Source organism: Pinus tabuliformis, chromosome 2_1 (assembly GCF_031772625.1).
Source record: "Pinus tabuliformis cultivar Carrire ecotype Pingquan chromosome 2_1, CPIR1, whole genome shotgun sequence".
Lineage (NCBI taxonomy): Eukaryota > Viridiplantae > Streptophyta > Pinopsida > Pinales > Pinaceae > Pinus > Pinus tabuliformis.
The window spans coordinates 183,485,716-183,498,357 of NC_142299.1; positions in this window are offsets into that span (position 1 = coordinate 183,485,716).

The following is a 12,642-nucleotide window of genomic DNA, read 5'->3' on the forward strand; positions in this document are numbered from 1 at the left end:
TAAATAGACCTAGAAAATCCATTTTTCAACCATGTAAAATAAATTTTACAACATCAATATGCTAACTAACTAGAGATGAAAGGATAACTGAAAGAACAGTCGAGCATGAACCCTTTTAAAGTATAAATTACCTCTAGTATTGAACCTAAAAGTCTAATAGTCAAGCAATTCTTCCAACTAACAAGTAGCAAAGTCAACTGCCACTTTGAGAATACATGGAGGCCATTTTTCCAACTGAATAAATCAATTCCCACCTGTAATTCTCAAGCCCAATTGAAACCCTAACAAAAATATAGCCACAAAGGATGACATGACTAAGCTAAACTCACAGGGTAGAATGAATTGGCAGAAAGAACAAGTCTAGAAAGTCTTTAAACATCTTGATAACCCTAGATAAAGGGTGAACCATTGACCTGACAATGTTGAACATGCACGATTGATGAGGTTGACTATAGAAAAGGGGTACGTGGCAACACAAAACAAACACCCACTCTGTGATCGAAAAATCCAGAAACAACATTACATAATCCCATGTTGAAAGGAAAAACAAAAGTTTGCATTTATATGAGTTTTAACTCATGTAACTAAAACAAAATGTAGATGTATGATGATGGCGGTGACAAAGTATGATAGAGTTACAAATGTCATGCTAATGAAGTTTGATGAACACATTGCGAAACATTTTCCCTATATATATACACACACACACACACTTTGAACTAGGGTCCAATATTTTAGGTAAATAAAATATACTCTGAAAGAGTAGTACAATGTCAATACACAAATAATTATAATGCAAACTTTGTAAAAATGATAACTTGTTATTAATTAGAAGTATAAGGAATCTAATGTAATGTGACACTTTACATAAGAAGAGAAAATGGGTATTTATTATATAATTAGATATGTATACTATATGTAAAAAGGGTTGAAGTGAGACCCATGTCAAGATGAAGTGGAGAAAGATAACTTTTATGACAGGAACAAAATTTAGTTCAATAAGTTTTTGGAATCAATGTAAACATTTGGTTAAAGCACCAATTTGCAGCTCGTTACAATGCATCCCTTAACGCTGAAGAAAATGCCAAAAAATAAAGTTGTGATGATAACTAATATTTTATCATGGTTGTCTATAATATAATATAAGGAGTTATTAATGTAGTACAATATTTAACTACCATCTAATGGAGGCTTAATTGTTGTTAAAAAAAGTGTTGATATTATAGGGCCTTTACAGGGATAACCTATTTTAGCTTGATCTTTTGAGTCAAATTATTTTGACACTAGTGTATGCACCTAGGGATAATGAAGAAGTGAAATTACATAAGCAAAGGAGGCCAAATAAGGAGACTCGTGACCTCCCTTGAGAAGAAATATTGTTAGGGGTATTCAAATTATACATCCTGAGTTGAAAGGGAAATCTTAGCAACAAAAGAGTTATTCTGCTCTAAAATTCTCGAGTTCACAAAAGATCCATATGTAGAATTAGATGGCAGAGTAGAGGAAAAACATGAGATTACTGGAGAATATATTCAAAAGGAAATAGAAGGGTGGGTTCAAGACCCTTCCTTTTTGAAGACTTTAGAAACAAAGCTATGCTAGATTATTGATGTTTATTAGATGGGAAAAGCAATGCTAACTCAAGTGTTGAATGAACATAATATTCTACAAAAAGATATCATACACAAAATTGCGGTGCTACAGGGGGAATCTGAAGTCGTTTGTCAAGTTGCATTTGGAATCAGAATTGAGGTCTCCCAGATTGTCGAAGATGAGGAGGTTCCAAGAAACAAGGAGGGATTTAAGGGTTCTATTAGTACTCAAGATAACTCAGAGAGGAGGTTCCAAGAAACAAGAAGGGCTTTAAGGGTTCTATTAGTACTAAGGCAACCCAATGAGGAGGTTCCAAGAAGCAAAGAGGGTGTTAAGCGTTTTATTAACTGAACCTAATTCACATTGATGGTGTCACCAAACTTCCAATCTCATTGCCAAAACCCTTAACTGAACCTAATTCACATTGATGGTGTCACCAAACTTCCAATCTCATTGCCAAAAGAAAAACGCATGATCATCCAATCAATAGACCAACCCCTTGAAGATATTTTAGCCATGAATTTTCCTTCCTTCCATTAATATAATCGTTAGTTATGCCAATACTCAATATAATTATGTTAGTAATTATGTAAATTCATAACACATTTTTGTTACACAATTGCCAATTGAAGGACATGTTTCATTTTTTTTTTTGTTAAGGCTCTTTTATAAATATTTAAAAGTTTTTATGAAATATAATGTAAATGAAAAAATAATTTAGAAAAAAATAGGAGTTGTCTGTAGTGCGAATTTTTGGATTTTCTAGTGCCAGAATCTGGCAAAAATTTTTGAGGTAAAACCTTGATTTGTGTTATTTAAACTAGTTTGTTGAGTGTATATATGGATTCAACACTGTGAAAAGCCCCTAGGACACTTCAATTGTGTAGAGGTTATCCATCAAGCTTGTGATTTCAATAAATTCCTCCAACATTTTAATTAAATTACACCAAAAAACTCATCGGAAAAACTTCCAAAAAATCTCATAAAAACAACTAGAAAAAAAGTTATCCTAAAACTTTATGTATATTTATATTTATTAATTGTATCCTTTATAAATATTTTTATTAATGTTTGTGAGGATTTTGTTTAATTTTAAATTTAAAAAAAAACATAAACTAAACATATATTTATAATTTCAAAAACATTTATTATTATTATTTTCATTTAAACTATATTACTTTAATATTTAAATTTTAAATTTTATAAATATTAAAAATAAAATAGATTAATTTAATTAAAAATATTACTTTAATTAATTCAATTAATTCTATTAAACAAGTTAATCTAATTGAGAAAAATGTTTATCATTTAGAATGCATTAATGTTATAATTCTAATATTTAAAATTAAAAATACTTATAACTAATTCTCATTCTTATATTTAATGAAAATATAATTTAAAAAATAAAATATTTTTTAAATATAAATATAAAAAATATACAAAAGCATCATCACGATACAATATTTTTGTACTAAAATGGACTCCAATTCTTTCCCCATTAAAATACCATTTATATTTATTATTACAAGCCTGCATCATTGTATTTAAGTCCGTCATGTTTTACATTGCAAACTTGCGAACTGAAAAATTCAATTTTGATTTCGATTTGGTTCCTCCGAGTGAAACGACCATCTATCACATTTCTGGCGCAGCCTCTCTACTACTCTCTCACCCAGATAGAAAATTCCCATAACGATGTACAATATTCAACTCCCTCCAGCTTCTCCAACTCAGGGCACCCCCGAATACATACCCTCGGGCATTAGTTCCACCACACGTTTGACGACCTCATCCAGCAACAGACCCTCGTCGCTGTTCATTCAGAGAGAAATACCAAATAAATAAGCAATTGAACAAATAGCCGAAACATCATATGCATGTGCATGATATATATACTTATAACTGAAACCACAGGCAAAGCACCATACACATGTCACCAATTCATTTACAGGTTATATATATTGTATCCATAGAGAGGGTGGTGGAGGTGTTACCCGTTAAACTTGCCCATCAAATCAAAGCCACTAGAGAGGGAGGTGGCTGATATTCTTGTCAAATGAAAATTATAAATCACTTGAAAATATTGAAGTTAAAATTACATCACATTTGAAGAGTAAAGGAAATTTTCGCAAGATCTTGTATTTGTAATTATTTTTATATATTTGTAATTAATTATTAATATTTTTATTTCACTTAAAATAAATGATTGTAATTATTTTTATATATTTTTAATTAATTATTAATATTTTTTATTTCACGTAAAATAAATGAGTTTTCCTTATTAAAAAAGAAATGTTTAAATTTTATAGTAATGGAAAAAATTATATTTAAATTTTAGAGTAATAAAAAAATTATATTTATTTACTATGTTAGTTTAAAAAACCAATATTATAATTTCTATATATGTATGTACTACTAAAATCAGTGATTAAATTTGAAGGGTAGGTCTTAATTTCATATAGAAGGGCACACATTTAGGTCGCACTTCTAGAATGAAAAGCATAACCAAAAAAAGCAATTCAATTGACAATAGTAAATTATTTTCAAATTTCTTTTTATTTTTTCACAAACAAAAAGATACTACTATGTCAAAGGCTGCATTAGTAAATGAATTACTCTTACACGTGTGATTGAGAAATGTAACCACATAAGATCATATTGCACAGGCCTTGAACTCAGCCACAATTGAACCAACTATAGGGACAAAATCATAGTTGGGAAACTGCATATGAGTACAAAAAATAAACATATATACATAATTACATCTTAATGAAATTGAAATAAAAATAAAAATACGAAGAAACAAAAATACTTATATTAAAAGTATATGGAAGGTCTCATTTATAAAATTAAAAATAAATTCTAGCTTATATAGGAAGTATCAGTGTAATTCTAGCTTATAAGCTTCAAATTTGACCAAATCACTATTCTATTGTCTATTAGAACTCTTTTGGAAAGCTGAGACTTCCAATATTTGCACATCTCAAATTATTGGAACTACAGTCCCTATACTTGGCCGCAAAATTGATCTAAGATAGCTTTTTCTTTCAGTTATAAAACTTTGATAGTTGTGGTCCTCCAGCTTAACATATCTTGTGCAATACCCTGCAATGATTATATTCAATATGTGTTAGAAAAACTTCACATACAAACTTGAAAAATATGGTTATGCTTTCATTTACAAAAGGCAAATGGTATAAAACTAAAAAAATTCACTTACCAAAATGGTTCATTCAAGTGCTCGATAGAGTAAGACAATGATGGTAATAAACACTGAAACTTACTAGTTCTTTCAATCTATTTTCATAGTGGAAGAGGTTTTCGAGTTTTCATCTCTTTCCATTCATCATAAATAGCATTCCAATCTACCTCATTTAGAGCATGAGGTGCACTGAGAGAGATAAACATTAACATATCCAATGTTTTTAAAGAAAGCCTTGACCTATCTTCATTTTTTATCCGATTTAATTTTGAAAAACCTCTTTCACGAACTACTGTACTAACCGGAATAACAAGAATTGCTTGCCATAGCTGCATTAAGCATGGAAATCCTTCAAACCATTCAATTTCACCTCCACATAGATCCCATGCTCCAAACATATGCTTCTTTGGGTAAGATTTATACATAGTACATATAAATTCATCCATTTCACCCATACATTTAATGTTGTCCACAAAAAGCAAGCCTCCAGCACTAAATTTTTCACATAAACATGTCAACCATCTTCTTGTTTGAGAGTCTCTGTCATCCATATCCTCATAATAATTACGAGGACTAAAAAACTTAGCTGCATTAAAAATAGGTAAATCTGTGAACCTTGCATTTAGAGAGTCAATCACCTTCATTACAAAAGCCTTTCCCAGCATAATGCAGTCATCTAGTGTCCCTGATCTTTGTGACTTTGGCAAACTCTCAAACCTTAATTCATGTACATGTACTATACCTGTGCAATCTGCAAACTCAAGAGTTCCCTGTTGTGTTTTATTTAAGAAGGATGATGTATGCATTGCACCTGCCCCAAATGTGCCTTTTAGAAATCGCTTATGAAGCAAGCTAACAATGATATCCAAAGTTGTTCCAATAGATGTAATGTCAACATGATCCTCTTCCCCTCTCAAGAAAGAAGGTACATGTCAATTGTTCAATGTTTTTGTTGCCAAGCATATGGTCACTATCAAAACAAGTGTCCTCAAAGGAATGATAATCAAAAAAGGAAAGGGAAGCAACATGCTTATACAGCTTATATTAATGAACCTTCACACAAGAGGAGGCCTAGGAATAAGATATTGATGATGGTAATTATTCCTTTTGGTGTGCTTTCACAGGTTCTATTGTAGGTCATGAAGAAATTTGGTTGGTGGACAGTGGCGCCTCTAGGCACATGACTAGAAGTCATGATAATCTCTCTGAATTAGTTGAAAAGAAGACATCTCAAAGGGTGGATCTTGGAGACAATGGCAAGTATGAAGTCAAAGGCATTGGTTCATCATCCTTCCAATTGGAATCAGGAGGTGATGTCTCTATTAACAATATTTTATATGTTCAAAACATGATCCTCTTGAAACTTTTGATTCAACTTATTTAATTCAATAAGCACATCTGCAAGTAAGTGGATGAAAAATTGAACTTGAAATATTGTAGCCATCTCATACATTTTTTTCTCCACTAACTCCCAGTCCCTTAACAAAGCAGGCATGAGCTTAACGAGTCTTTCCATGACTTTTCCTCTAGAAAGCCATATAATATGATGAATTTGTAACACTTCTAGCCTTGTGATTTGAAATGACTCCATTAGCTCTTTCAATTCTCCATGTCTTTTAGTAGATTTCCCTAACCAGGAATAGATCTTGTTTGCAAACTTATCAATAGTTTGCAACTCTTCAAAATAAGATGAAGCATCATTAGCTGCTAATGCTTCTCGATGAGCTATACAGTGGATATCTACTAAATGAGGGGCATGTTGAGGAAGCTTAGTAGATAAACCTTCACGAATACCCCTCATGGATGATGCTCCATCAGATCCAAATCCAACTAACTTTGTCATGGATAGATTCATGTCTGCTAAAAGAGATGTCACAGCATCATACATAGACTGTGATGTTCCATCCCTAATTTGTAGCAACTGTATGAATTTTGTAGCACATGGACCTCTTCCTTCATTGGTCAAATATGCAATATAAATAATCAAATGTTGCACCATAGTCCGATCAGTGCTTTCATCAACTAAAAGTGAGTAATATGGACTTTGGAAAATCTCATCTTTTAATTTTTTCCAATATACCTCCTTAGCAGCTTCTAGAAAGTCTTTTCTAGATGTTGTATTTGTATATGCTGAGTATTCATCTGTTAGAGGCATGTGAGGAGTGTTTTTATACCTATTCAAGTCACAAATTGGCTTATATACTTCCAAAGGTAAATCATGTATTGCAACAAAATACATGTTCTCAATAACTGATATAATTCTCTCTTTCTGAGCATCAACCATTAGTTCTACATGTTTTGTAATTGGAAGAGTACTCCGTTTACTTTCTCCCTCTACAAGTTGCAAAGAAAATTTATGAGCCTCTGATGTTGCATGGATGTTTAAAGCACTAACTTGAAGGGTTGTGCTTCCATCTTTAGCAAATGGAGTTTCCCTTTTAAATTTTGCACACCATGAACATTTTATCCTTTCAACACCATTAAAATCTTTTACAGCATAAGCCCATGGAAATCTCAACTTCCATTTGGACTTGAATGTTCTTTTGTACCTCTTGGATGTTGGTTCCTCTTCAAGAAGTTCTGCACTATCTGATTCATGGTCCTCATCCACATGATCATATACTTCATTTTCAGAAATATGTGGTTGATTAGAACATTGAGAGATACCAAATGCATCGCAAAGTGAAAGTTGTTTCAGATCCTTTTCGGGGCGACCAAGAGGTGGTATTTTATACCTATAGTCAACAAAACAAGAAATATAAAAATATAAATTAATATAAAAAAACATATTTTTATTTGAAAATAAGACAATATACAACAAAATTCATATGAAAACTAATGAAAAGCAACAAATAGATCTCACACACATAGGTCTGTTGATCATTGAAAATTAAAATTAACATTGATCTTCATGGAAGGTTATGCACATTGCTATCACCAAAATGAAATTTCTTCTATAACAAGGAATATCTCAAATTGTTTTTTAGTAATTGTAATGTAGAAGGCATCATGATTCACAAGGACAACAATCACAAAAAAGGGGATGCACAAAGCACACCAGCAGTTGGCAGTTCGAGTGGGGCAAGTCTATGCAGCATGTGTCATGTATGGATACTTCTTGAGAAGAGTTCACAAACACTTCCAACTAGAGAAGAGCATTAAGATGCTTCCTTTTGTCTCAAATGAAGAAAGTGATTCTCAGCAGTTGAATTACACCCACCCAGAATTAGAAGGTAGAAATTAGCAAGAAAATTCAACTATACAAGGTGGTGTGGCTGGATAATAAATAATGAATAAAAATTGTACACGATTATCTCCCAACACTGCTAACACCAGATGATTAGGATAGCCATGAATATTAACATGCATGGTTCCATGATTGTTATGTATGTTAACAACTACACATGGTTGAGAGTGGAGGTGGGCAACTAGAAGTCCAAATTTCAATGCTCAACAACTGTACATTTCAATGTTATGGTTCTAATTACATCACATATAAAATTATAGACATGCATGTGTGTAAATTTCAATGTTATGGTTCTAATTACATCTCAAATAAAATTACAAACATGAAAGAGTGCGCATTTCAATTGTTTCAAATACTCTTATTGTGTGTTTTGCTTTAGGAAAATAAAAACAACAAATGCCTCTATCTCTCTCTCTGAGTTGTTACATGCCTTTATTAGTGGAATATTTTTCTTCATCTATTTATCCTTCTTTTATACAGTAAAAAAAATACATTGAACAATGTACATATGTTTCAAATCATTCCATTGCATCTCAAGTCAACTCATTATAATGAACATAATATTGACTAGCCAACACATATAAACATATTATCACATGACATTGTAAAGCCATCACTCATTCTATCTTATTAATTATTATTGTCCTATATGGATTTATATCTATTGTTTTTTGTATGTTGGATTTCTCTATAATAAATTAACATTATTCATTTCACTATTGCAAACATGTGATATTAGACGTCTCTAGGATTAAAATATAGGTAGATATACTTTGATCAATGTCATTATTGTATAGGGATTTAAACAATACTTTGATTGATTGAATAACTTCCATTTTTTTTATCCTTCAAAATGCTTGTTTATATTTTTGTAAAAATAAATAAAGTGAATGAACAATAATCAATTCACTCATGATTGTGAGTTTTTTCTAGTGTAATTAAATTGCTTTGTATATCATGACCAAAAACTTGTGTTTCTACTCTAAAATATAGCATTTTAAATTTCTTTGTTTAATTTAAAAATATATAAAAAAATTATTTTCTTACTTGATTTATAAAATTCAAATCCATATTACATTTGGTAAAAAAGATGATTGACATATTGAAAAATAAAAAACAAAAAAATTTGTTGTTAAATCTTTTCCACTTACATCTTATTATTCTCTTTTTACTCATTATTCTTCTATGTTCATTTCATTAACTAAACTTTTATGTTCAAAATAAGTTATTATGAGAGACAATTGATTGTAAATCACTTTACCCTTAACTTTATTGGCAATGAAATTGATAATCTTTCAATTTTTGTTCCCCTTAAATATCTTATATTGTGCTATTATTAAATCAATCTATGTATCACTTTGGTCTAGCTTCATGAATTAGAGTTTGGGATACATAATTCATTTGGGATACAATGTTAATGAAATTGATAATCTTTCAATGTTTGGTCCCTTTAAATCTCTTATATTGCGCTATTATTAAATCAATCAATGTATCGCTTTGGTCCCCGTTCACCAATTAGACTTTAGGATATTCTGTTTTAGAGCATACATTCATAATCAACACAAATGTATAAGCAAAATTAATGGCCACTCATTTGAAATTATTATTAATTCTTATAAGCTTAATTGCAACTAGGATAGTTATTCGGAGGTATAAAAATGATAACAGAACACGAACGCAAGAGAAGCTCTGAGGAATCGAAGAAGGGTGTTGTATTTTATAGAAGACAAGGGATTAAAAAACAGTGGGTTGTATTCATAAGTGAGGCGGATTTGGAAAACTGTGGGCTGTATTTCTAATTTTTATAATTGATGAGGCAGTTTCGTGTTTGGCATGGGATAGTTTGATAGATTTATGTGTGGGTAAGGGTTTTCAATCAAAATATTAAATTAAAGTATTGATAAAATATTCATATTACCAATTTAGATTGATTTTAATTTTGGATCTAAAAATGCCATGAAGCATTAAATTTATTTTCTTTTATAAGTGTTAAAAGAGACATCAATTTTTTTCTATTATAAACTGAATAAATTAAGCTTAATTGCAACTAGGATAGCTTATTCAGTGCACACAAACTCTGAATTCAGATGCCAACCTTTATACATAAGTTTCATCTGAAGGCGGCGTCAATCAATTGAATTGAAAGTGGAAGACACAGTTAAAATGAGAAGGACGATTCATTTTCATGTTGGCTGACACATGTTCATCACAAAGACATTTAGATGCCAACCCTTATTTCATATAATTAATCTGAAGCAGGCCATTACTTGAGAGTGGGGTAAGTCTGTAAAGCTTCAGCTTTATTTTTACTCGGCAATTTTAATGAGATTGCGACTGAATAAGCAGGGAAATGCCTGAGACGGCATATGTACATTATTCTCTCTGAAAACTATATGCTTTTGAAAGAAACCAATCCTCGTAGGGAAATGACTAAGACGGCATATGTACATTATTCTCTCTGAAAATTATATGCTTTTGAAAGAAACCAATCCCCATATTACTTGGTACCGTCACTGCTGCATGGACAAAGGATAGTCTTTCAGGGTGAAGCTGATGAAGCACCGGACACTGTAACTGGGGACATTGTTTTTGTATTGCAATTGAAAGATCATTCTAAGTTCAAACGAAAGGGTGATGATGAAATGAACCATCTTATTGAATATTGATATTAAAATTTGATGGGGAAATAATATGATATTGATTTATTGAATATTGATATTGAAATTTGATGGGGAAATAATATGATATTGATTTATTAAAAATGAGTACATGTTTATTTACAGATGACAGAGAATTGCCTGCTATACCGATCTGGACTAATCTTATTATGTTATGACATGCATTTCCTCAACAAAACTGTCAATACTCATCAACTAGAAACCGAATAATTTCTTCAAACTCTACAAGGGACTAAAACAAGATTGTTCCCCTTCTTCATTACTATTTATTTTAGTTATTGATGGTCTGAGCAGAGGCATTCAGTTGGCTAGAGAAAATGGACTAATTGCTAGATGCTGGGTAATAAGAACCACTGATATTTCACATTTCATGTTTGTGGATGACCTGTTGTTTTCTAGAAAAATAAAATAAGCAAACTACAAGCATTCCACAACATATTTTCCAGATTTGGGGTGGCATCTATAATTATTATGAACAAAGATAAATCTATTCTCTGATTACTATTATCTTGCCTCCAAGTCACTACCACATTTACTAACACTGATACAAGTAACTCATTTAGAAATTGGGAATATGAAAACATACTAGGAATTGAGAATCCGCAAACAAATAAAATCCAGTACGTTAGGAAGCCTGTGGAATGCACTCCTCTCCAGCGTAAATCGTTGTCAAACCTAGTGGCTCTCAATTGAAACTACCAAATGAAATGGTATCAAAGGGTAATTGTTAAATAATAATTAGTAAGAACTTGGATCATATGCACAATTAGAAAAAACAACTCAAAAAGAAACTGTTGTTTTTTAAATGGGAGCAACTTAGAAACTGCCAAATGTAATGGTACGAAAAGGTAACTTTGGCATAATAAGTAATAAAAACTTGCATCATATGCACAATTAGAAAAAACAACTCAAAAAGAAACTGTTATTTTTGAAATGGGAGTTTCTCAAATGGGATTTAAGTTTTAACATGAAAGGAAATTCCCAAATTCAACATTCTTAAAATTTTAATTTTAGAAAAAATGAAATTTAAAAAAAGTGTTGAAAATTTAACAGCCCTTCTTAAAAAATTTTAAGATATTATTCCAATTTTTTTTTAAATGACAAAAATCATATTTAATTTTTTTTTTGACGTGTAGAAATTTCCCCTTACTTCTCTGACGTGCCAGAGGCCCTTTGAAGGGCTCTGACGTGTTCAATTTTGAACGATAAGTACAGACATTGGAGCTTCGTACATCGTTCCCATGCCGATAATACAGGGGGAGCCTGGGGACCTGTCTCTGTCTCACCAACAGTGTCACGCCCGTACACCTGCAGTGATCTTCCAACCGCTTGTAGCGAGGTGCGACACCACCGAACGCTTTCTTTTTAACAATACTAACGCTTGTGGACTATGCCTATTTCAACATGAACATACTTAGTTTATGTTTTGCAACCGTGTAAAAGCGTTATCCTTTATACTTTAGTGAAGACCATTCTTATTCATCATTCATGTGCAATTAACCGAGAACAACAATTGCAAGCAAGTATAAAGGGAGGGGCAACTCCCGAATAGTCTGCCCAACAATATATATAACAGCTTTGCTTCAATAGTACAAATACAAGTGATGCTTGACAATCTTCAAGCCAACACTTAGAATAATTTTACAACAAGGCGTAGAACAACCTTCTATAATCATGTGCACCTTTGCACAAAGTGGAACGCTCACCCGAGCCTCTATTTCACCCTGTCAAATCCTGCACATAATCTGGACTTCGACACGCTTGCCTCACCCAAACCGGCACTTGGAAACCCAAAACTGCACTTACAACGAATCCCTCACACCTCAAACCACATGATACATCCACCTCGCACTTGGGCTGAACTACGCATGAGATATGCATATCCTCCTTCAAAGACTGCGCAAGTGTTTTACCCCTTGTGC